At 40.3% G+C, this 27,322-nt stretch overlaps 1 protein-coding gene and 1 non-coding gene across 4 annotated transcripts in view; both read right to left on the bottom strand.

Annotated features, from left to right (window-relative positions):
- The window catches only part of SYT1 (synaptotagmin 1), a 541,914-nt gene that overhangs the window by 95,294 nt on the left and 419,298 nt on the right, over nt 1–27,322 (bottom strand). The gene's annotated exons all lie outside the window — the stretch shown is intronic.
- LOC137203059 (small nucleolar RNA SNORA18) lies at nt 26,429–26,559 on the bottom strand. The gene has a single exon (XR_010932887.1). It is a non-coding gene; the product is annotated as a small nucleolar RNA SNORA18 (small nucleolar RNA).

Below are 27,322 nucleotides of genomic sequence, written 5' to 3'. Positions count from 1 at the left end.
GAATTGAAATTGTTTCTGCCAAGTTTTCAAATGACATCCATCTTGGTAAGTCATAAATATTTTTCAGGTTTCATTAACCTGAACTCTCAGCAGGATGTGTTGACTTCTCTCTCTTCCCTGGATTCTGTAATTCTGGAGGCTTTCTTGATTTATCTGCCTCTCTGGCCACTGATTCTAGTCCAAGCCCATTTCTTTTCTTCTTAAACTGATATTGTCCCTGTCTATGGCTTTAGTTACAATCCAGAAGTGATTCCCAAGATTGTTTCTTCAGTTCCGATCTTTTATCTGGACTCCAGACTTATATATCCACTGCTTCCTTGTCATTTCCACATTAGTACGTTAAATAAAGATCTTAGACTCAAATGCCAAAAACTGAATTGCATTACATTTCTCACAAGCCTGGTTCACTCTATTTCAGTATTGGTAACCGCCTCCAAACAGTTGCTAAAGCCAGAAAACTGGGCATTATCACTGACCATTGACTTCTTTAGAGATCTGATTTTATCTATTAGAAATCTCTCAAGTGGGTTCACTTGTTTCCATCGTTTTCCAATAAATCTCTAATATTTCAATATTAGAGTATTTACCCCCTAATCCAATAATCTGTCACCTGGGATATTCTAATAGTCTCTAAATTGTCCTCCTCCAATTTACTCCTGGAATATAGTGGGCAGAGTCGGCCTCTTAAATAACAAATCTACTTAAAATCCTCAAGTAGGTCTTCTGTCTCTCTTGGGATAAAGATCCACAACTTTACCACCAGTTAAAATATTCTTCAATGTCTTGTTCCTGCTTACTCCTCAGCCTCTTCATATCAGGCTTCTTCATATCATGAAATAAGTCATGTTAACTGTACTCTTAGCACCACCATATGAACAGTTCCTTTTGCTTGACACATTCTGTCCTTTCGTTATTCTCCCTTTTATGTAACCTTTACTCATCTTTCAGACCTTACCTCAACATTTATTTAGAGAAGCCTTACCTGACTCCAAGACTAAGTAAAGCCTTTCTTAAATATTCTTTAGTGGTTCCTTATACTCTTCTTTTGAAGTTTTGACTATAGTTATCATTACTATAATCATGCCCAGTAATTGTAATGATATACAGCAATCAGATATTGATTTGTGTGATTATTGGATTGCATCTCACTTACATGAACTTGACCATCTTTATACAGTACCCTTTTAATCTGTATGCATAGTTCTGGCATATAAGATATGATCAGCACATATTCATTGAGACAAAGAATGCATGCATATTTGAGTGCTCAACTCTGACAGAGACTGCTAGTTGTTTGTCAAAATCCATTCTCTTCTTCCTGGACACATAGCTAGACTACATTTCTCAGCCCTCCTTGCAGTTGGATGAGGTCTTGTGATTGGATTCTAGCCAATGGACTGTGAACCGAAGTGAAGTGTGCCCTTCTAGACTCAATCCCCCATAACTACTTTGTATGATCTTTCATCTCTCCTATGACTGTGACAGTGACCTCTGTGACCTTCGAAGCCACGTGCTGTAGATGGCAGAGGTTCAGTTTGCCAGGATCCCCAAATGGCACAGTAAAAGAACCCTACCTGCCAATGTGGAACCACTTTGTACTACTGAGTGAGCAAGAAATAAATTTCTTTTGCTGAACCATTACATGTTTGGGCCAACTTCTTACTGTAGCCTAGCCTTACATAATTAATAGAAATAAATGAATGAATTCTAAACAGTGTTTTCAAAAGTATGATTAGTGATCCATTTCACTTTCTGTGGTTAGTAGAAAATGAGCAATGCTTATACTTCATTAATTCAGTTTGCCAAATGCTTATTTTGTGTTTTCAATATGTCAGTCATGGTGCAAGGTACTAGGAAGAATGGATGATGAAAACTTGTCCTTGACCTTAAGAAACTTATTCTGTGTTGAGGGGGACAAGCATAAAAACAAAAGTTCAACATAAAATGATTAGTGCCATTTTAGAAATATATATTTGGAAGGACCAGTATAGAGAAGGTAGAGGAATTTGTTTTGGTTAATTTCAAATGAGAATTTCAAGTGGTGGACAGGGGAATGCGACCAGAATGTAGAATGGAAAGTGAGTCCTGGCAATGTCCTTGTCAAAAGATTCTTCATTCTGTAGTGTGCTTTGGGGCCTGAAATTCCACCATTCATTCCCTTCCCCTAAAGTTTTAGATCTCTAGGAGTCCTTTAAAATAATATGAAACGCTGTTTTGCCCCCTAGAGGATGACATGGCAATCCATCATGGTATTAAATTTTAGTTGACAGTTCTTTGGGTTATGGAAGATTTATCTAAGTGAGTGGAGACGGGCAAAAACGCCAAAGATGGTGAGTATGTCTCCATAGCTAGGGATGCTGCCTTAGTCAGTCAGAGCGCCTAGTAGGAATCCAGGTGAATGACCCAATTGTATGAGGACATGTGAAGCGAAGGGAAATAATGCAGAACGTTTGTGGAAAGTATCTAAAGAGACCACGTTGCTTTGTCCCTTTAACATTCTCTCTCTGTTAGCTACATGTCCTTGATTTTCTAGGTCAGACCCAATTTTAAATATTCTATTTTCTTGTCTTCATGTGACTTTTGGGGCCTCTTCCAAATAGTTAAATTTGGATTATGGGAACCAGCGTTATCTTCTTTTAAACCGGAAGTGTGGATACTAAGTAATTTTGAAATATGAGCAACCTATTTCTACATAAAAATGCAAATTTGACCTAGGCAATTATAAAGGAAGCCATTATACATAAATAATATGCCAGAAGGTGGGCCATTGGTGCTGGAGCAGTCATGAAAAACAATGCCAGGTAATCCTTGGAAGGCATAGTTTGGCACTTTCAACTCTGAGATGTGTCATTTTTACTGGCAGAGATAAGCATTTGAATGATTTATACATAGTCTTTCTGGTAGAGCAGCATTAAATGTTTACTAATCATACTCAACAACTGCAAAGACTTAGTACCCTGACCTCTCACTCCATAGCTACGTTTACTGGTGCATCCTAACTAACGTGAAAGGTACCATGGGGGAATAGGGTCTTGACAGAGAGAACTCAGAAGCCAAGGTGCTGTTTTATCCAAAGAACACTTTCCCTTTTTAGTTCTGGGGTGGTGACCAAGAAATCCAGAAGGAATGGTAATACCACACAAGTAGGAGACACCATTCCATAGGAAGGTTTTCCTTCTTCTCAGGGAGGTCTGGGTGAAAGGGAAGGCAAATGCTCCGTAGACTTGAGTTCTGCCACCAACCACCTCAGGGGAGCACTGCAAGCAAGTTCTTCCTGCACCATTAAAATAGATGAATCGTGCCTGCTCTTTCTTTCCGTGAGGATTACGTAAGACCCACCTGTGAGCCAAGAGGAGCTTACAATCACGGAGAAGAGAACCAAAAAGAAGGCAACAAAAAGAGCACGCTATGCACTAGGCTAGTCACACAGAAGCTGCAAGGGGAGAAAAGCCACTTAAGCAAGGTGAGGGAGGTCATAGGGGCCAAGTCCAGCTTTTCCACTTGCGGCTTCAGCTTGCCAAGGGGGCTGTCCATAGCAAATGGGAGCCTTGAAAAAAGAGAGAAGACGGGAAAAAAAGCCAATAAATTGAGGTTGGAGAGGCAAGGCAGTGGGGAAAAAATAGAGAAAGGAATAGAGGAGAGAAAAGAAACTTGAAAAAGAGAGTAAGGGGTCGGGGGAAAAGCCAGTTTGTTTACTTTATCTTCCAATAAAGTGCAAGTACTTGACAATAAAGGGGGAAGTGAACATTCCTGAAGGGATTGGTCTGGGGGTTCTTGATACCCATCAGTAGGGGAAGAATGCCACAGGAGTGGGGGGATGGATTTTCGGAAAGGGATGGATTATGGGTTAGATGTGTGAACGTGTAGCAGGGGAAGAAGAAGACCAGCTTTTTGACTGTTCTGGTTCTCATAATCTATATGAGCAAGAAGAATTAAGAGAGCAGAAGTAGGAGGATTCAGGTTAAACACAACCGCCCTTTTGACAGACTCTTGGAAAGGGTGGTCTCCCTTGAACAGATTTTTGAAAATACAAAGGACAACCTACGAAGATGACACCAGAGCAGAGGATGAAGCCCATGGACATACAAAGGAAAACGATAAAAGTATTATATAAAGAAATAGCAAAGGAGATGCACACTTATACAACAGAAATGTTACTACACGAAAGCAGATTCATTTTGGATTGCAGGCAACAGAACAAGAACTATTGCATGTTGTGGATTGCACCATGTTCTTTTGTGCTTTCGTATCTTTGGACATCTGCTTCCTTTAACTGGTATAACTCCCTCCCTTTGTTTTACTACTGGACTCCTCTTAATTCTCAGCTGTCATCTCTACTGAGTCATCCTCTGGCCATTCTCATGAATGGCTTTTCTTCCCTATTTTTGTTACAATGACACCTTTTTAAACTCTCAGTATAGCACTTATAATATTACACACGAGATGCCTGTTCCCTATGTGCCTCTTTCATTAAACAAGGCTTATATTTTCATCACTTTTGCCTAACAAAGTGTCTGCCATACGGCTAAAAGTCGATATAAAGTTACAGGTCAAGAGCCATTGTGTCTCACTGTAGAAAAGGGATAGGACAGAGGAAATGCCAATTTTTAGTTTTTGTGCTATTGTAAGAAAAATTTGGAATCAGTTGGCCAAGACTCTGATGGGGAAGAAATGAAAAGCTATGCTATATGCACTAGTGATGTAAAAACAAAAAACTGTCGAGCACATAGCTGACAATAAAGTTTCTTTAGAGTTAAGATATCATTTGGGTTTCTTATTAAAGGCAAAGAGAATATGGAAGTGGAATCTTGGGGATCAAGCTTTCTGAGAGAGCAGACATGCCAAGGACAATGGATAAATATCATTAGCGGAAAAACTAGACAGGACAAAAACATAAAAGAGCCAAAGAGAAAACAGTTACTGTTTGGGAATAGGTTTTAAAAATGATACGCGAATAACACTGGGAATTTGGCTAGTTTGGTTGAAGAGAAACTCTAACTAGATTTATATATAATAATGCAACTACATTTTCTAGTAAAGAACTGGTAAGAATAAAATGAAATCAAAGAAAAGAGCTTTGAAATACTAACCCTGTACATGAGATGTATTAATATCATTTTCTTACTAGGTTAATATCAGTAGAATAACCATTTTTAAATAGTTTCCACTACTTCATTATTTATTAGACATTGAGTAGCTGGCTCTTGTAAAGATGCAAAAGAATCCTCATTACTTGATGATATAACAGCTGAGGTGGAATATTTGAATTTCTGAATAGGTACAAATCCCAATTATGACTATGGCCATCTCCAGGGGCATTGCAACCCTCCATGGATGGGATACGAGGAGACCTGTAAGGATTATTGAGATAAAGAGAAAAGTACAGTCCATCTTCTGTACCACAAGTATGTTGCATCTGCTTGATAGTTTAAGTGTCACTGTGAAAATAGTAATATAATCAGATTGTGGATAATGGAAACAAAATCTTTCTCATGAACAGCCCAGTTAATTCAGTTTTCAGATAAAGATAAAAATATATGGAGTTGCAAATTATATGCATATAGATTAGGCATTTGAATTTATATTTTCCTCTTGGCTATGTAACTGACTTGAAACAATGTGAAGAAATTTGCTTAGCTTGAGTTACCCCCTTCACAAAATAGATCACCAATCTCAAAGGTGATAAGTGAACACCTCTAACAACATCTACATTAATCTCAGTTTCTTAGTGAAACGGTCCCATCTACACATTACTACTTTATCAGAGTTTGGCTTTTCTCTCTCCAGTGGTGATCTTCTGTTCTCATTTATTTTTCCTTAAAGGTTATGCAGATAATTAGTGTATTTCTCATGTAGGCCTTAAATGCACTGCATGTTGTGGCAGACTTACAGAGGAAGTCAAGATCATCTCTAAGTATATTTGGAATTCAATTTGCCAACATTTCACAAATTGTTCATTTTGCAGAAACAATTTCGTTTCCATCTGGTTTGCCTAGGGGAAAGTTCACTGGTGCTCATCGTTAAGAAAATCAGATCATTAGGGAATTCAGTGGTTCCTTGCATGGAAATGTGGAAGTCACTACATCACACAGTGCAAAAATATAGTTTATCTGCAAATGAGTGTGATGTGAATTTGCTTGGAAGCTATCGTCTTCAGACAAAGAAAGCGCATAGGTATATCTTATTTGCTTCATTTTGCATGTATTCAGACTGACAGCTGGAGTGACCTGCTGAGATGTCAGGGTTTTGTTTTTATTGTTATGTAAAGGACATCACAGATTTTTTTATGCGAAATGACGACTAAAAGAATTTTTAAGAATGTGTGTTATGCAACTGTAACTCAAGGCATTTTAAACTGTGATAATTTTCCTCTTTTATTTGTAATGGCATTCTGGTTTTCAACTTTGAACATCATATTTTTAATGAAGGAAACTTAGCTTCTAGAAAATGTGACTGAGAAAATGGACCCATAAATTTCTGGCCAATTTCGTCAGGTGATTTTTTATCATTTTATTAGGATTTAGTTTTTATCTATGGTTTTCATCTCGGATTTTATTATGTGATATCCTGTTAATGGAGAGCAATATAAAATTTTTAAAAATTTATTTATAAATTTATTTATTTTGGCTGCATTGGGTCTTTGTTGCTGCGTGCAGGCTTTCTCTAGTTGCTGAGAGAGGGGGCTACTCTTCGTTGTGGTGCATGGGCTTCTCATTGTGGTGGCTTCTCTTGTTGCGGAGCACGGGCTCTAGGCGTGCAGGCTTCAGTAGTTGTGGCACGCAGGCTTAGGTGCTCCACAGCATGTGGGATCTTCCCGGACCAGGACTCGAACCCATGTCCCCTGCATTGGCAGGCAGATTCTTAACCACTGTGCCACAAGGGATGTCCCAGTATAAAAATTTAAAAAGAGAACTTTTTCACATTTGAAATCCCATAAAAGCATGTTTGCCAACACTGTACCTTAAAGTAGTTTGCAGATTTCCATGAACTTTCTTAGAAAAGTAGTAACCATTATTGTTCAATAAATTCTGCAAAGGGACAAATTAAGAGCCTGAGGTAATCCTTATTTCCATTGCTTTCATGCATATTTTTGGCAAATAAGTAAAAATGACATAAATTAAAAAAAAAATCACCATATATACTTCAGATGACCCCCCAAAATCTTTTGACTCAGAGAAAGAATATGTGAAATCTAAAGGACATCATTTTGAATTTGAAGCTAAAAAGAATATGTATAAAATTGTTATGTAGGGCTTCCCTGGTGGTGGAGTGGTTGAGAGTCCGCCTGCTGATGCAGGGGACACGGGTTCGTGCCCTGGTCCAAGAAGATCCCACATGCCGCGGGGTGGCTTGGCCCGTGAGCCATGGCCACTGGGCCTGCACGTCCGGAGCCTGTGCTCCGCAACGGGAGAGGCCACAACAGTGAGAGGCCCGCGTACAGCAAAAAAAAAAAAAAAAAAAAAAAAGCACCAAAAAATTGTTATCTGAAAAAAGCCTTTAGGCAGTCAGAGTCCTTGAAATATTTGAAAAGATTTGTCTGAAGATAATGAATCATAGATACATATGACTACTTTTTGAAGATAGAGGAGTCTTATAGGTATAAGCTTATGGGAAAAAACACAAAAAATGTAAAGAATGTGTTGTACTATAAAGGGTTACTTTCAAACTTATCCAGAGTGAATTAAAGGCAGAGAAGCGAGCCAATGATGTCCCTTGTAGGTGACAGTGGTACAAGGGTCAGGTGGGAAATCTTTCTGAAAGAAGTTGTTTCTAGTATAAATTAAGAATACTCGTTTGTGTGTGAGGGTAAAACTGAACAGCTTACAGAGGTAACCAGAGACAATTTTTCATGGGGTCATTGAGAAAGAGTTTCCTATGGTTCCAAATAAGGTACATCAAGAAAGGAAAATGGACTGGAGGTTAAGCTTTTATTCCTAAAAGGTATGAGGTTCTCAAAACTGATTTTTAGAGACAGTTAGTACCACAGTTAATACTGTAGTAAGGCTGCCGAGTCCAAATCTTGACCAATCACTTACTTAGCTGTGATCTGGGGACATTCTTAACCTTTGTGGGACTCTGTATCCTTATCAGTAGAGTGGGAATGATAATAAACTAAAGGACTGTTGTGAGGATTAAAGAGTTAATATACACGTGCTGTGCGTACAGAAGCTGGCACACAGGAAGTGCTCAATAAATGTTAGTCATTGTTAATATCGGGCTTCCGGGCTTCGCTGGTGGCGCAGTGGTTGGGGGCCCGCCTGCCGATGCAGGGGACGCGGGTTCGTGCCCCGGTCCAGGAGGATCCCACGTGCCGCGGAGCGGCTGGGCCCGTGAGCCATGGCCGCTGGGCCTGCGCGTCCGGAGCCTGTGCTCCGCGGCGGGAGAGGCCATGGCGGTGAGAGGCCCGCATACCACAAAAAAAAAAAAAAAAAAAAAAAAAAAAATCGGGCTGCCTTTTACAGATCAGCTTCTATGTGTTGGATACTTCATATGATTTATTCCATATCTTCACAGCCATGAAGTACAGGTTATCATTGTCTCTACTTCATAAATGGACAAACTGAGGCTCAGCCCTGTGGAGTAACTTTGTTAACGTAACATGGTTATTAGAACCCAGAACACAGGTTTGTTAAGCATCGAAGTCCATGCTTTTTCTTCTATCTGGCAAATCTCGTGAAATTTTAATTTTCTTTTTATATTGGGTAATCATTGTTCAATAGTATCTAATACTAAGCCTGTAAGATACTATTAGCACAAGGTGCTGAACTGGAAAAAAATGTCACATGGCAGCACTTCCCTGGTGGAAGTGTTCATAGCCAGATTCTTCATCTCTAATATTGCACCCCCTGTTAAGCAATTTGCAATTGCTTTCATGTCTTCCTGAGTGTCCAGGAGTCAGCAGGCTACAATTTCTGAATGACCGTCTCAAGGTCTTCCATGTATACCTGCAGACTATTGACATGAAAGGTTTCTCAGAGGAGCAGAAGCACGTCCCAAACCCAGGCTCCCTGATTCTCCTTTCCGTTCCTGAGGTTGCCTGAGTTAAATGTATCGACTAAAAGGAGATGTATTACATCATCTTGAATCAGAAGGGGTAATCAATTATATTCTTCTCTCCTCACAGGGATTTGGTGAGGTCAAATAAGGAAAAAGTGGGTAGAAGGATAAGCTTTCTGCAAAAAGGAGGATAAATAAATGCAAGAAAGGGATTATTTCAAGCAGTGAATTAGAAAAATATAAAAGCAAGCTACATTCTCTAAACACATGATAAGTGCTGTATTCTCTGTTCTCATGTGGCCAGAGGTCAGTGGATACGGTATAGGGATGGATCTGTGGCTGAAGTACCTGTTGGGCTACAGGTAGTAGAGGTTTAGAGCTGGAGTCTAAAGTCAGATAGACCTAGATTTGAAACCCTGGTTTGTCACTTCCTAGCTAGGTGACTTAGGGTAGGTTGTTTCATCTCCCTAAGCCTCAGTTTCCTCCTGGATAAAATGGGGATAATGATAGTACTGATCTCAACTGGTGGTTGTGAGGATCAAATGAGAGGAGATACATCAAGTGCTTAAAATGATGCCTAGAATATGGTTTAAGTGCACAGTGCATGTTCGTTATTTTATTCGTAGCATTTCTATCCATCAAAAATTAAGAATGAGTTTTTACAAAATACAGTTATATCCATCTTTGTGTGTTCCTTACTCAGTTGGTGCGGGGTACAGTGTCTGGCACATAGCAGACACTCATATTTTTGTTGTGTTAATGAACAGAAGGATAATGTCATATGAATGCTGATACAGAGTTCTCGCTCTCAGTCAGCCCTCTTAGGAGTTTGTTCTCGGACACACAGAAGAGCTGTGGACATGGACAGCCAGCTGTGGGACCTGGTAAGATGTCTATGTGGAGATGCCCATCTCACTGCACTTGGGCCCCACCTGAGGTCCTCCTTCTGCAGGGGAGCTCAGGGTCTCCTCACACGGTGGGTCTCTCTGAGTTGAAGTCCACTGAATCCTATCCTTGGGTAAAACGTGGCTTGGATTTTGTCCCCCCACTTCACCCCTCAGTGACCTTGAGCTTGGATCAGCACAGGAAGGAGCAGGTGCTAGTAGTGGTTTATTATACTTGGCTGCTAACTGGGAGGAGTGGAAATGGAAATCAGGAAGTTCCTGAGGAAGCTAGAAAAGGTACTAGCTTAATGGCAAGGATGAAGGTTGTTTTCTTCACTTTCTGTTCTTCAGGACATTTTTTCCTTGGGAGATTTCTTTCCTTTGAAGAAAGGACGTGCCTTCTGGCTTTATTTGTAAGCAATTTAGAAAAATACTAGACTGTTAAGGAGATGATGGAATCAGGAAAATTTAAGCAATGCAGGTTGATGCTGGGTAGGGTACTATATAGAAGAACATAAAATACGATATATAAAGCACTTAAACAAGTTTGTGATGGGGGAGAAGTAGGGTGTTAATATGATCTACAATGGAAATGAATTCTGTTTTAACCAACATGTCCAAAATAGAACTTAATGTTCATCCTTAAAATTCATGCATCTTTCTGTAATTTCATTTATTGCCCCGTTTGCTCACTTCTCAGTTAACCAAGCTAGAGTTGGAATCACTTTCAATGGCTTTCAAGCCCTCACTCTTCTGTCTAATTGAAAACAAGTTTCTATAAATCATATCTTAAAAACCTTTTCAAATTTGAGTTTTTACTTTCACTGCCACGTAATTTCATGAACTCTGCCTCTGGAAGCAAGAGCCTTCAACTCATCGTCATGCTGCCAAAGGATTAGCTTTCTAAGCCATAGAGCTGATACGGCCACTGGCAGCTTTAATACCCTCCTGGTTGCCAACTATCAGAGTAAAATGTTAACTTCCAAATTCAAAGCACTAAAATATTACCCTTATTTATTTTTGTGGCTTAGCCCCTGCCCCCATCATTCTCCTCTCACATGCATTAGATCGTAGCCAGACGTTATTTCTCTCTGAATGTTTCAGATGCTCACCCTTCTTCCCCTGATTGGAAATCCTTATTCTTGACCTGTTGAATTCCTAATCGTCCTTTATAACCCACCTCATTCATATCTAATCATCCCTTCTGAACTCCTCACCTCCAGACAGCATCATCCCTTCCTTGTTGCCTATGAACTCCTTTGAGTGGAAAAACTGTATCTAATTCATCTCTGTATCACCAGGGCCCAGCATAGAATGATCTGTAGATATGTTGTTGAATTGAGGCATCAGATTAATGAAAAATCTTCCACCAAGGAGCTATTTCCTTTGCTGATGTGTTTTTGTTTGGGATAGTTAAATGTAGAAGGTACAGAACATAGTTGCTTATATAGGAAGCCTTTAGTACATACAGTGAATTGATTGCTGGAAAACAGGGCAAGGGTTTTTATGATTATGTGTCAACAGGAGCACAGGCTCAGACTGACCTGAGTTAAGATGCAGACTTGGTAACTTAATGGGCGTATGACTGTGGTACTCCCTTTACTTTTCCTTTATAAAATGAGGAGAATACTTCCAAGAGTGTGTAGGATGGCTATGGATATCAAACAATATGTATAGCCTAGAATACAGTGCTCTTAATTTTATTGAAATAAAGAAACTTGTACATACAAGTTTAAAAATTGGGTGGTATATCAATAGTACTCCTGAACAGGCAGGAAAAATAATGTGTTGACAGATACATGAAAGAAATGTAGAGACTTATTACTCTAGGATGAGGCCTAGACTGAATTGTCAAGTTTATAGTAAGAGGAGACACACGGCTTCCTTAAACTATTATATAGCTCCTCCTTAAACTATTAAGTTTATATATCAACTATTATAATATATTATATAAAACTATTATATAATTACATAATATAAACTATTATATAGTTCCTATCTATAGTAATCACTTAACAGGGAAATCTTCATTTTCCTTATAATTTGATTTCTGGTTGCAACCCTTGAACTATTAGAGCTCAAACAGAAAAAGACAAGATACCACACCAGCTACGTCGGTCATACTAAGATCTTTTCTTCCTGGGTTCAACATGTGTCTTTTAACTCTTTGCAGACAGCATATTTATCTGTGCCAGTGGCAGGGTATGTGTGTGGGGTTCCTAAGAAGTCTCTGAAATGAACACAGCCATTAGGGCTTTAAAATGCCACTTGACGGGTCATTCATTTAAAAGCTATTACCAGTCAGCTGCCTCTTGCAGGCAGAGGGAAAAAAATATCTGTGGGTTGAAGACACTTGAAATCAGAGATTAGCAGGAAGATGCTCTCTCATTACCAAACAGGGAGCCAGGATGTCAAACATCTCTAGTTTCTCTAAAGACACAATCTCTCTTCCGGAATTTTCGTAAAGGGCAAAATGAACTAAAACAACCCCTCCCCCCACGGCGTCACCTTTGCTGTAATAATACCCTGCATCTCTCTGCCTGTGCCCCCAGATGCCTGCAGTGAGCGGCCCTGCTCTAGTGAGCGCATCTCATTCTGCTTTACCACTTGGCTTTCTCAACTCCTGCCTGATCATTTTTGGAAATGTCATTCACCTTTATGTGCAGGCCAGTGCACAAACCAAAATTAATTTAACTCACAAAGGCATGTTACTATTATTACTTTTGACACCATGGAGAACTTATTAACTATAGCTTGTCACGGGCCTCTCAGCCTGAATACGTTCCTTCTCCATGCTGTAGTCCGGCTAATCCGAGCTAAAGGTTTTCTGGATTGCCAGACACTGTAAAAAGTCAAAATAGTTGAGTTTTTCAATAATTAGGCTAGACAACTAGGGCACCTACCAGGCACCTGTGGGGGACCACGGACACCTAAGTGGACGGGAGGAACCCCCAGTGACTGGGTAGGATGTGGGGCATGGGGGGAGGAGAAGTGGAGGCGGGACGGGACTGGCGCCCCTGAGAGGCGGCTGGGGGAGGGGAAGGGATCCCACACCCGAAGAGGGAAATTGGTGAACCATTGGGAGGGCAGAGGATCAGAAAGAGAGCATGGCCAGGTTTCCCCTGCCCACTTGGGCCCCCGGGAGCCTGTTGAGATCCCAGACCTGATCCTCTGCCCACTGAGGCCCCCTCCAGCCACGTGGGTCCTGAGGGAGTGGGAGGAAGGGAAGGGGGAGCAAAAGTAAAGGCTGGACCTCCAGGACGGCACCCTTGAGGGGCGGCTTGGGAAAGCGAGGAGTTTGTACACCCAGAGTGACCCACCCATGGTTAGGGGTCCAGTGGTGATGGGGGAACCCTGGGGAAGATGGTGAGGGGGGTGTGAAGGAATCAATAGCAGAATCACTGAGGCAGAAGAAAGGATAAGTGAGTTGGAAGATAAAATGGTGGAAATAACTGCCAGGGAGCAGAATAAAGAAAAAAGAATGAAAAGAATTGAGGACAGTCTCAGACCTCTGGGCCAACATTAAATACACCAACACTGGAATTATAGGGGTCCCAGAAGAAGAAGAGAAAAAGAAAGGGTTTGAGAAAATATTTGAAGAGATTGTAGTCAAAAACTTCCCTAACATGGGAAACGAAATAGTCTATCAAGTCCAGGAAGTGGAGAGAGTCCCACACAGGATAAACCCAAAGAGAAACATGCTGAGACACATATTAATCAAACTATCAAAAATTAAATACAAAGAAAAAATATTAAAGGCAGCAAGGGAAAAGCAACAAATAACATACAAGGGAATCCCCATAAGGTTAACAGCTGATCTTTTAGCAGAAACTCTGCAAGCCAGAAGGGAGTGGCAGGACATATTTAAAGTGATGAAAGGGAAAAACCTCCAATCAAGATTACTCTACCCAGCAAGGGTCTCATTCAGATTTGATGGAGAAATTAAAACCTTTACAGACAAGAAAAACTAAGAGAATTCAGCTCCACCAAACCAGTTCTACAACAAATGCTTAAGGAACTTATCTAGGTAGGAAACACAAGAGAAGGAAAAGACCTACAAAAACAAACCCAAAACAATTAAGAAAATGGTAATAGGAACATACATATTGATAATTACCTTAAATGTAAATGGATTAAATGCTCCCACCAAAAGACACAGACTGGCTGAATGTATACAAAAACAAGACCCATATATATGCTGTCTACAAGAGACCCACTTCAGACCTAGGGACACATACAGACTGAAAGTGAGGGGATGGAAAAAGATATTCCATGCAAGTGGAAATCAAAAGAAAGCTGGAGTAGCAATTCTCATATCAGACAAAATATACTTTAAAATAGAGACTATTACAAGAGACAAAGAAGGACACTACATAATGATCAAGGGATCGATCCAAGAAGAAGATATAACAATTGTAAATATTTATGCACCCAACATAGGAGCACCTCAATACATAAGGCAAATGCTAACAGCCATAAAATGGGAAATCGACAGTAACACAGTAATAGTGGGGGACGTAAACACCCCGCTTTCACCAATGGACAGATCATCCAAAATGTAAATTAAAAAACACAAGCTTTAAATGACACATTAAACAAGATGGACTTAATTGATATTTATAGGACATTCCATCCAAAAACAACAGAACACACTTTCTTCTCAAGTGCTCATGGAACATTCTCCAGGATAGATCATACCTTGGGACACAAATCAAGCCTTGGTAAATTTAAGAAAATTGAAATCGTATGAAGTATCTTTTCCAACTACAATGCTATGAGACTAGATATCAATTACAGGAAAAAAACTAAAAAGTACAAACACATGGAGGCTAAACAATATGCTACTAAATAACAAAGGGATCACTGAAGAACTCAAAGAGGAAATAAAAAAATACCTAGAAACAAATGACAATGAAAACATGACCCAAAACCTATGGGATGCACCAAAAGCAGTTCAAAGAGGGAAGTTTATAGCAATACAGTCCCACCTCAAGAAACAAGAAAAATCTCAAACAACCTAATCTTACACCTCAGGCAGTTAGAGAAAGAAGAACAAAAAAACCCCAAAGTTAGCAGAAGGAAAGAAATCATAAAGATCATAAATAAATGAAAAAGAAATGAAAGAAACAATAGCAAAGATCAATAAAACTAAAAGCTGGTTCTTTGAGAAGATAAAAAAAATTGATAAAACACTAGCCAGCCTCATCAAGAAGAAAAGGGAGAAGACTCAAATCAACAGATTTAAAAATGAAAAAGGAGAAGTAACAACTGACACTGCAGAAATACAAAGGATCATGAGAGATTACTACAAGCAACTATATGCCAATAAAATGGACAACCTGAAAGAAATGGACAAATTCTTAGAAAAGCACAACCTTCCGAGACTGAACCAGTGAGAAATAGAAAATATAAACACACCCATCACAAGCACTGAAATTGAAACTGTGACTAAAAATCTTCCAACAAACAAAAGCCCAGGACCAGATGGCTTCACAGGCGAATTCTATCAAACATTTCGGAACAGCAAATGCCTATCTTTCTCAAACTCTTCCAAAATATAGCAGAGGGAGGAACACTCCCCAACTCATTCTATGAGCCCATCATCACCCTGATACCAAAACCAGACAAAGATGTGACAAAAAAGAAAACTACAGGCCAATATCACTGATGAGCACAGATGAAAGGATTATACACCATGATCAAGTGGGGTTTATCCCAGGAATGCAAGGATTCTTCAATATATGCAAATCAATCAATGTGATAAACCATATTAACAAATTGAAGGATAAAAACCATATGATCATCTCAATAGATGCAGAAAAAAGCTTTTGACAAAATTCAACACCCATGTATGATAAAAATTCTCCAGAAAGTGGGCATAGATGGAACCTACCTCAACATAATAAAGGCCATATAGGACAAACCCACAGCCAAATTGTTCCTAATGATGAAAAACTGAACCCATTTCCTCTAAGTTCAGGAAAAAGACAAGGTTGCCCACTCTCACCACTCTTATTCAACATAGTTTTGGAAGTTTTAGCCACAGCAATCAGAGAAGAAAAAGAAATAAAAGGAATCCAAATTGGAAAAGAAGTAAACTGTCACTCTTTGCAGATGACATACTATAAATAGAGAATCTTAAAGATGCCACTGGAAAACTACTAGAGCTAATCAATGAATTTGGTAAAGTTGCAGGATGCAAAATTAAGGCGCAGACATCTCTTGCATTCCTATACACCAATGATGAAAAATCTGAAAGAGGAATTAAGGAAATACTCCCACTTACCACTGCAACAAAAGGAATAAAATACCTAGGAATAAACCTACCTAAGGAGACAAAGTACCTGTATACACAAAACTATAAGTCACTGATGAAAGAAATTAAAGATGATACAAGCAGATGGAGAGATATACCATGTTCTTGGATTGGAAGAATCAACATTGTAAATGACTATACTACCCAAAGCAATCTACAGATTCAGTGCAATCCCTATCAAACTACCAATGACATTTTTCACAGAACTAGAACAAAACATTTCACAATTTGTATGGAAACACAAAAGACCTCGAATAGCCAATGCAATCTTGAGAAAGAAAAAATGGAGCTGAAGGAATCAGACTCCCTGACTTCAGACTATACTACGAAGCACAGTAATCAAGACAGTGTGGTGCTGGCACAAAAACAGAAATATAGATCAATGGAACAGGATAGAAAGCCCAGAGGTTAACTCATGCTCGTATGGTCACCTTATATTTGATAAAGGAGGCAAGAGTATACAGTGGAGAAAAGACAGCCTCTTCAGTAAATGGTGCTGAGAAAACTGGACAGCTACGTGTAAAAGAGTGAAATTAGAATGCTTTCTAACACCATACACAAAAATAAACTGAAGATGGATTAAAGATCTAGATGTAAGGCCAGACACTATAAAACTTTTAGAGGAAAACATAGGCAGAACACTCTATGACATAAATGACAGCAAAATTCGTTTTGACCCACCTCCTAGAGAAATGGAAATAAAAGCAAACATAAACAAATGGGTCCTAATGAAACTTAAAAGCTTTTGCACAGCAAAGGAAACCATAAAGAAGACGAAAAGACAGCCCTCAGAATAGAAGAAAATGTTTGCAAATGAAGCAACTGATAAGGGATTAATCTCCAAAATATACAAGCAGCTCATGCAGCTCAATATCAAAAAAAACAAACAACCCAATCCAAAATGGGCAGAAGACCTAAATAGACATTTCTTGAAAGAAGATACACAGATTGCCAACAAACACATGAAAGGATGCTCAACATCACTGATCACTAGAGAAATGCAAATCAAAACTACAGTGAGGTATCACCTCACACTGGTCAGAATGGCCATCATCAAAAAATCTACAAACAATAAATGCTGGAGAGGGTGTGGAGAAAAGGGAACCCCCTTGCACTCTTGGTGGGAATGTAAATTGATAACCCACTATGGAGAACTGTATGGAGGTTCCTTATAAAACTAAAAATAGGGCTTCCCTGGTGGCGCAGTGGTTGAGAGTCCGCCTGCCGATGCAGGGGACACGGGTTCGTGCCCTGGTCCGGAAAGATCCCACATGCCGTGGAGCGGCTGGGCCCGTGAGCCATGGCCGCTGAGCCTGCGCGTCCGGAGCCTGTGCTCCGTAACGGGAGAGGCCACGACAGTGAGAGGCCTGCCTACTGCAACAACACCAAAAAAACTAAAAATAGAACTGCCATATGACCCAGCAATCCCACTACTGGGCATATACCCTGAGAAAACCATAATTCAAAAAGAGTAATGTACCACAATGTTCATTGCAGCACTGTTTACAATAGGCAGGACATGGAAGCAACCTAAGTGTCCATTGACAGATGAATGGATAAACAAGATGTGGCACATATATACAATGGGATATTACTCAGCCATAAAAAGAAACGAAATTGAGTTATTTGTAGTGAGGTGGATGGACCCAGAGTCTGTCATACAGAGTGAAGTAAGTCAGAAAGAGAAAAACAAATACCATATGCTAACACACATATATGGAATCTAAACAAACAAACAAAAAGGTCTTGAAGAACCTAGGGGCAAGATGGGAATAAAGACACAGACCTACTAGGGAATGGACTTGAGGACAGGGGTAGGGGGAAGCGTAAGCTGGGACAAAGTGAGAGAGTGGCATGGACATATATAAACTACCAAATGTAAAATAGATAGCTAGTGGGAAGCAGCTGCATAGCACAGGGAGATCAGCTCGGTGCTTTGTGACCACCTAGAGGGGTGGGATAGGGAGGGTGGGAGGGAGATGCAACAGGGAGGGGATGTGGGGATATATGTATATACATAGCGGATTCACTTTGTTATAAAGCAGAAACTAACACACCGTTGTAAAGCAATCATACTCCAAAAAAGATGTTAAAAAAAAAGAAGGCTAAAATTAACTGTCTACGGATGGCAAGAAAATCTTGGTCCCATTTTGTTGGACTACCCTTTAAAAAAATGACACAATATGATTTAAGCTTTATGTATTTGTTCCCCTGTATCAGTAAATATGGTCTTTGTATTTGAAAGAAGTAGTAGGGAATTTAAGTAACACAATTATTGTGTAAGTTATAATAGCCAAGAGTGTAGAAGGAGAAAAAAAGAAAGGAAGCTAGTGTTCATTGCATGCTTACTGGTTTCTGGATGTTTTCACATGTAGCACCTTATTATTAGTAGTCTGTGACGAGGGTTTTTCTTGAGGTATAATTGCCATTGTGATAGGGTTTTGTATTCTCTATCTTAGGCATAAGGAAATTAAAGCACAGAGAGGTTAGCTGAATTCTCCAAGTTTGCACAGTCATGAATAACAGAGGCAGTTTGAACCAAGGTGTACCTTCTTGATCCATGAGTCCTCCCTGCAGGTATATAAATCAGTATGGAAAGAGGGAAATCATAGGCCTCACACGAAATGGACAACCTCTCCTCTGTCTTCCATGAACCGTAGGTTTCATGAAAATGGTTTTATATACATTTTGAATTACTCAAAGCTGGCATTAACAAATAGACCTGAAGTTGGCATTGAAAAGGCAAGCAAGGTCAACAAAGTAATATCTTTTTGGTATGAAGCTAGGTGCATAACAGTATTTATTTTCCTGTTCACCCGACGGTTTGTTTTCCACATCTAACAAGAATGAGGGCATATGCTTTTTTTTTTTTTCCCTCTAGGCCATAACATTGCTTTTCCCCACCAAGGAGGTATACTACATCATACTCTGTCTGAAACTGTGATTTAGAAAATGACCTAGTAAATACTGGGAAGTCTCATTCCCTGAGCTTCTGGCAGGCCAGCCAGGAAGTCAAATCTCCTTAGCTGTCAGAAGCAGGCCAAAGGTCATGTAGACATGAATTCATGGTTCAGTCTCCCTCAGTCTCAGGCTCCGCCTGTAAAGATACGTAACTGGGATTCAGATATTATAGAAGAATATCCATTGCAGTGGAACAGACCTGCTCACCACCACAGTTTCTGGAGGTGGCCAGGAGAAGGTTATGAAAACTTGATGGCTACTTAGAATAGCAGTTGGCTGGCATGAAAAATGCAAACGCTTGAAAATCCATGCTTCAAGGAAGCATTTTGATCAATGTGATGGTGTGATGGCATCTCAGTGGCACTGAAATTTTTTACCAATATAGTTTCTGCTGCATTAACCCAAGGTATAAGTCTTGACCTTTTTATTTTGCCCCATTCCTTTGTAGGGCATGGAAACATTCACCACAGAAACTTCTCTTTGTCAGTCGAGATTTTACTGCAGCCACACAACTTTTCCTAGCCCCTTCCAGATTTCTCACTTTGCCAGTGACGAAACACACGTATGATACTGCACATCTCAAACGCCACAGAGGCACGGCAGGGGTGCTCTCTCTTATTTTTAAATGTTAATCTATTCTCGCCTTCCTATTTTCTAATTACTTAAGGGTAAATACTACATGCTTTTGTGGAATAATCTAGGGGAACATTTCTGGGGCAAACTCATTTGGAAAAAAGGAAAAGGAAAAACTTATCAGCTGAATACAAGTTAAAATGGAAACCCATTCAATATGTGGGTACTGCAGCTGGCAGGGGTCTTATGAGCAGCGAAGTGAATGAAGGAGGGAACATGTGGGTTTACCTGCATTTTCCTAAAACTCATGATAAAGCACTTAAAAAAAAAATAAAAACTTGTGCAGAAAACAGAATATACTAGACTGAACTTTGAAAAAGTGGTCATTTGTTACATCAAATGTACATGTGTGTGTGTATATTTACATTTATATATGTACGTTAAAAATTGGACCAAAAATACTATCTTAGCATCCTAAAACAATAATCTCATTTTCATAGATCCCCAAATTATCTTTTCCATATGCAAATATTTAAAAAACCTACAACACAAGCATATGTATCTATGTATAAAATTTTATATTTTGCTTTTTCTGCCTAACATATTAAAGCATTTCTCCATATAATTATGTCTAATGCCTAATATTCCATTAAGTGGTAGTGTAATTAGCCACTTTCCTATTTTTGAGCACTAAGCCCATTTTAATGTGTGAAATTATAAGTTAAAGTTGGCTTCCATGAATATGAATTTCTATGTAGTTTAGATAGGATGGCCAGAGGCTCAGCTTGTTACTGCTTCTGTTTGCAAGAACTCTACAGTGTGGAATCTCATCTCTGGGCAGAATATTTTGCTGTATATAACTGTCGTTAAAAATAGATTGTTAAAAAACTGGTACTTTTTTTTTTTTTTTTACAATCTACCTGGTAGAAAAGTCAACACGATATAACTTCTGTTTTTATTGCGTTTGTGTAAGTTTCCACTGAAATTTTGCTGCCTATGGGCACTTGCCCAAGAAAGTTAGCCAGGGGCTAATATACGGAAAGCCACTCTGCTAAATCAACTCTCCAAATCTATGACTGGAGTCAGAGCTTCAGGAATCAGTTTCTGCTATTTGTCACTGTCAAAAATTGACTGCTTTGAAAGAGACTAAAAACCTAAGTACTGATACCATTGTTTGTCAAAGTAATTGTAGAGGGTATGTCCTACTGTGATAGGTCTTATGAAAATGCAGGCAGAGATTAGAAGTTAAAAAAAAAAAAGAGAGAAAGTACATGTGAGCCTTGATTTAGATTGATGCTACAGCTCTTTTTCTTTCACGGTTTTGCTTTTTAAACACCTTCTTTGATGAATCACCAGGCTGCTAGATCCCATGAGAGATCGCCTTGTCTGTCCCCTTACCTTGAAGCAGGACTATAAATCCATGACCCAATGCTTATTTTTTGTTTGTTTGTTTTTTGCTGTACGCGGGCCTCTCACTGCTGCGGCCTCTCTCGCCGCGGAGCACAGGCCCCGGACGCGCAGGCTCAGCGGCCATGGCTCACGGGCCCAGCCGTTCCGCAGCATGTGGGATCTTCCCGGACCGGGACACGAACCCGTGTACCCTGCATCGGCAGGCGGACTCTCAACCACTGCGCCACCAGTGAAGCCCCCAATGCTTATTTTTTAAAAACCCTCCAGAGAGGTAGGCTCTTTGGGGTAGCTGTTTCAACACTGCACCCTGCCAGGAGGGGTATCTTTGGTTTCCATGCCACATTTAAACGCCTTTTTATTTAGGCTTTAGTCGCTTCAGAAGGTCATTCTAAGCTGCCTCAAATGGATTATCTTACCCCCAATTAATGGACATTGATTATTCAGTTCTCTCAGAGAAAGATTGTGGTTCTTCTATTTTAAGAGCCCAAAACAGATGGGCAACTTCCATAGATGCCACAGCCCTGAGATTTGAGGGGAGACAGAATTTGGTTTGGAAACACAGAGCTGGTTCCCAATAGTCTCTAGAGCACATGAAAGCATCACACAAATGTAAAGCAATATTAATAATATTTACTGTTAAACTCATAAAAACAGATAGTGTAAATCTTACTTATCACCTATTTAACCTACATTTTGGGGGGGACAAATATGAACTAATAAAAGCTGAAATATATGGGACACAAAAGATAATCCAGGATTTCCCTGGTGGTGCAGTGGTTAAGAATCTGCCTGCCAGTGCAGGGGATATGGGTTCGAGCCCTGGTCCGGGAAGATCCCACGTGCCACCGAGCAACTAAGCCCGCGCGCCACAAGTACTGAGCCTGTGCTCTAGAGCCCGCATGCGTAGAGCCCGTGCTCTGCAACAAGAGAAGCCACTGCAATGAGAAGCCCGCGCAACGCAACGAAGAGTGGACCCACTCGCCGCAACTAGAGAAAGCCTGTGCGCAGCAACGAAGACCCAATGCAGCCAAAAAAAAAATTAAAAAAAATAAATTTATTAAAAAAAAAGATAATCCAAACAGATGCAACATGTTTAAAAGTAAGAAAATAATCTCAGACATAATAGGAAGAATAAAGCATAGAAGATGTTAATTAGCGGTTTCCATTCAGGGATATATTAATCCTTAATTTTCACAGTCCGAGAATATGTTTGAAAAACTGACGCTTGAAACTCTTTGAGAGATTTTAACTTATTGCGTACAAATCTTTGTTTAGGTGGGCCAGAACTTGCATTTGGGAAATGAACCATTTCCATTCTCGGTTCTGAGCCCAAGTGCGTATGATTTTATGTGGAAAGGAGGCACCCAGAAGCATTTTCTTAGAGAACATTGGCGGCCGAGTATGCTGAGAATGGGAAGGGCAGTGGGCAATGGCAGGTCACCACATCAACACCCAGAGAGAAATAATCCACTACACCCTCCCTGTTGGGCTCCCAGCCTTTCTGTCTTCTGTCCTGACACTCTAATGGCTGGACAGTGGCTTCCTGCTTCACATACAGGAGATCACATAATGTATCAAGCATTATCTTCCTGTAGAAATGACACATGATGAGCTGGGTTTTGCTCCCACTTACTTAAGTTCTAGCCCAGGGCACTGAATTCATTATGCGCTGAACATGAGGATCTGAAAGGGGGTTTGATCCTTGTGATTGTGTACTGGGTTCTTCCGTGAAATCATTTGCTGGTGACTTGTATAGCAGTACATCCTGGTAAATAAATACTTATCTCGGACTCAAACCAGAGGCCCCAAACAGCAGCTCTGGCCTAAATCAACCTTGTTAAAATGCAGCTGTCTCATCTCTTTTCTCTCTTGAGGTTCAGCACTGTTGGATATGAAGTCACAGTCACTGGGATAAACAATTTTCTTTCCTCCAGCACACCAAAAAAGGAAGAAAAAGAATTCAAACTGCATGTATGCTATTTAAATAGGCACCCTTCTGATCCTGATTACTACTTCGGGAAAACCCTTACCCAGTTTGTAAAGGTCACCACTGTCGCATGCTACATTTCTTTCCTAAGTGAATTACCAGGTCCCTTTATACGTGGCTTGAACCGTTCCTAACTCTCAACCCCAGGAATCTGACGTGGAGTCCCTGCTCCACTTTGGAATCTAAAAATAGAATAAATAGTAATTAACATGGACTTTTCCGGCAAACCATTTAAACATCTGGTCGTTACTTCCTAGTTATGTGATTTCAGACAAGTTTCTTAGCCTCTGTGAGTCTTGGTTTCCTCATGTGCACATTTAGCATAATATGTATAACACAAGTCTGTGAGATTTAATTGAGCTAATGTGTTTAATTATTTCATATATAAATTAAATATGTAAATTGTTTTACCTCCCAAGGGAATGGATCAGCAATTCGAATTACAAAGTCAGGAGATTTTTGGAGAGAGACCATAAACCAGCAGGTGGAAGAGGCTGGGGTTTTGGGGTGGTGGTGAGAATCAAGGTCTCTAGAAATCCCCCGATAGAGATGATTTCCTTGTGCAGGAAACCAGGTCTGCCACCAACTGATACGAGGTTTTTGGAAGTCATGACTGACAATGACACCAGCCACTGCTCATTTAATAAAGGCTAGTTATCCTGCTAAAATTCAGACCTAACATAAAAAGTGTTTAAAAATTTGGCTAAGGTATATGTGAAATTAATTCATATAAAGATGACATAAATTTCCAGGCAGGAATGCTATGATTTTATTCTCAAACTATTAAATATTTGGATTTGAAGAAAGGCTAAATTGGAAACTGGATGACAGGCACTTAGTAATCATCTGGTTTGGTGAGAGGTAGCTCATGCATTTTCTTTCCCTCTTATTCTTTCTCTTGTAAGAAGAGTTTGAAGTGGCAATCTCGCAGGATGGTCAGTGCCATGTTTCAAATTGTAGCACCTCATAAAGGAATCAGCCCTTTCTGGCAGATTCATTGCTCTTTAAAAATTATTTCGGGAGTGACAAAAATATTGAGAAATTCTACAGAGCTCAAAATCTTCTGTATAGGGTGCGAATAAGGAGCTTCTCTTGTTTTGTGATACACAGGGGCTTAGGAAACTCTAAGCAGACAAAGATACTTCGTTTCACAAAGAACTGTCTCTTAGATTCAAGTATACCTTATTAAACACTGTCTGGAGAACATGAAAATGTTTCATTGATCTTTGGTGTCCTAGGGGTAGTTACAAGGCAGATGTCCAACTCCAAGTTCACCATTGTACCTGGTATCAGGAAAAGTGATGAAAGAGATGGAAGCAATGACTTCCTCCTGCTGGGAACTTGAGATAGGATGGAATGAAACAGATGGGAAGATGGGGAATAGAGAGACTTGGAAACAGAAACACGTGAATCCTAGGTGGATCTGTCACAGATGGATCTATGTCATAGAAAGATTGACCCAGAAAGCTGGGGGACAGCTAAGAGGGTTGGGAATTGGGATTGGTGTTGAACTGAGGCAAGCTGTCGTAGCCGTCTTCGCACAGTAGGGTGGAGACCTTAGAGTTGAGAGCGTAAGAGTAAGAGGAACAAAGTACGGAGTGTGTGCAGAGCGGGTGTGCGTTTGCAGACTAAAACTTCATCCCTAATGCAGGCCTTGTGACCTCTTTTTCAGTTAGAGGCGATCCCATGTGATGCGTGATGTGTGTCTGGAGTCAGACCATGTCGGAACCCCAGGCCTCCCATTAGCTGCATGGCCTCATGCTGTTCAGTTTCTCTGAGTTTCAGCTTCTTTGTCTATCCGTTGGGGATATGGAGGGTACGTACCCCAGAGTGTCACTGTGAGGAATCAATGAGCTAACACACCTAACACGCATCTGCCCCCCACACAAACTCAATAGATGGGAGTTTAAACACAGTTAAGCTAAGTTTGTGCTCTACCTGGTTTTTCTAGCTAACGGAGCTTTGAAAATACTGTCTACCAAAAAGAAAAAGAGGGCTTCCCTAGTGGCGCAGTGGTTGAGAGTCCGCCTGCCAGTGCAGGGGACACGGGTTCGTGCCCCGGTCAGGGAAGATCCCACATGCCGCGGAGCGGCTGGGCCCGTGAGCCATGGCCGCTGAGCCTGCACGTCCGGAGCCTGTGCTCCGCAACAGGAGAGGCCGCGACAGTGAGAGGCCCGTGTACTGCAACAACAACAACAACAAAAGATAACATAATTTCCCCTAAAATTAGGCAATCCTACTGTGACACTCAGGTTCCATAGCCTGGATGTAATTTTCAAATGTGGCCTCAATATAAACAAAGCATCAACATGATGGGACTTGGAAAGCCAGTGACCTCAAGAAGCAGCACACATCTGTCCTCAAATTCTAAGTTAAACATTGATGGTAATTTTTTTTTTTTAAATCAGGCAAGCATTTCAAAGGCTGCTGTCTACATTCTCTCTTTATGACTTAGGCTATCCAAAAATATGTTCAAAGATCAAAAAACAAAACTCCAGACTCTTGACCTATTTGAATATTCTAATCTCACTCTATTTTTGTTTTCTGACACTGAGATACAATTAAGAACAGACAACTCCTGACACTATGCTGGTTCCTAAAAGTTCCCCTCCTACACTAGCAGAAGGAGAAAATTCAGGGAAGCTCCTTGTCAGAATATTGATTTATACATGCAGAAGTAACACCTTAAACTGAAGAGCAGTTGGTTAACTTTTGCTAAATAACCTCTCACCACATTCCAGAGTGTTTGCAGCTTAGAGAATGAGGAGACATGACTAGAAGTATTTAAAAAAAAAAAAATTTTTTTTTTCCCTTTTTTTAAAGGGTTTTTTTAAATTATGTGTAACACAAAGTTATTTAAGTCAATAAATTTTTAAGGAATTTCACACGTTCTGATTCTTTCCACTGCCAATCACCTTAGTTTCTCCTAACTCATAATCTTCAAGATAAAACAGCCCTTTCAAAAATAAGTTATCATGTGAGTCAGCCCACAATTCTTTTAGTTAGGCTTCTTTGATCTCCAATGAAATATGGACACACTTCAAAATTCCCCACCTGTAATCTTTGGGATCCAATTTCCTCAAGTGATTTACTTTAGGACCATGTTCAGGGTCAGGAGATGGATCTGCCTAGTTCTGACAGGCAGAACCAGGGTTTTTTAGAGGGTTTGACACCCTCTAAAAATGTATGAGGTTCAGATCATATTCCCTCCTAAGCCATCACACCCTAGAACAGTACAGATCATTGGGATATGCCAATACCTAAGGTAAAAAGTTAGGTTTTTCATAGTTCACTTGGCAGCTCTGTCTTGTAGTTCTTTCCCACAGATCTAACATGTAGTTCTGTGAGTAAAGGAAACCACACCGTTGATCTACGAGGCGTTTCCAACGATGTAGGTTTACAGAAAAAGCCCCATCGGGATAGACCTCAACTCTTTTCCCTTCTAATAGAATTGTCTGTAGGGCCTCACATTTCACTCACAAATCCTCATCTCTCCACTCCAGTGTTATCTGAAGTCCAGCAAATTGTTCTTGCATATAAACTCATTATGTTCCACCCAAAACCAAAAATACTGATTTAGAAGTTACTTTCAGAAAGGATGTTGAAAGGAGGGGCTCAGTTTAGAATGAAGGGCATTACCCCTAAGAACACTGTTCTCTAAGCGTTTTAGATGGTTTGCCCAAGGCTGGATTCGCTGTGCTCTGGGTTCTCCTACTGCCCGGTGCTCTCCTGTGTTTTCCAAGCTGGACTCCTGCCAGCTCCTGGGGGCCAGGTAAGACCCTGTGAGCACCCTGACATACATGCCTGCTTCACAGTCTCGCTGTGTTCCATCAGGGAGAAAATAACTGCATGTTATTAGCAGCTTGGGGGACATTTAAAAGGGAGCAAAAAAGCAATCTAAATGGTTTATTTGTTCCCTGAGCTCTCCTGAAGAGATAAAAAGAGAGAAGAGAGGAGATAAGGCTGGCAGGGGACAGCCAAGTGGCAGAAGTTTTGTTTGCAGTAGACTGACAGAAACCTCCCATCAGTCTTCCCAAAAGCTTAGGTGCCATTCCTCTTTGTCTTCAGGCACTTGAAATCTGGAAAGAGTGGACAGGAGTGAGTGAAAGAGATACTGAGACTGTCAGTGGTGCTACAGTGAGAGGAAAAATACTCCTGAAACTGCCAAATGGTACTGGAAACCATGAATCTCCC

This window comes from Pseudorca crassidens, chromosome 11, assembly GCF_039906515.1.
Source record: "Pseudorca crassidens isolate mPseCra1 chromosome 11, mPseCra1.hap1, whole genome shotgun sequence".
Lineage (NCBI taxonomy): Eukaryota > Metazoa > Chordata > Mammalia > Artiodactyla > Delphinidae > Pseudorca > Pseudorca crassidens.
The sequence above is the reverse complement of the archived record's forward strand: the minus strand, read 5'-3'. Positions and strand labels throughout refer to the sequence as shown.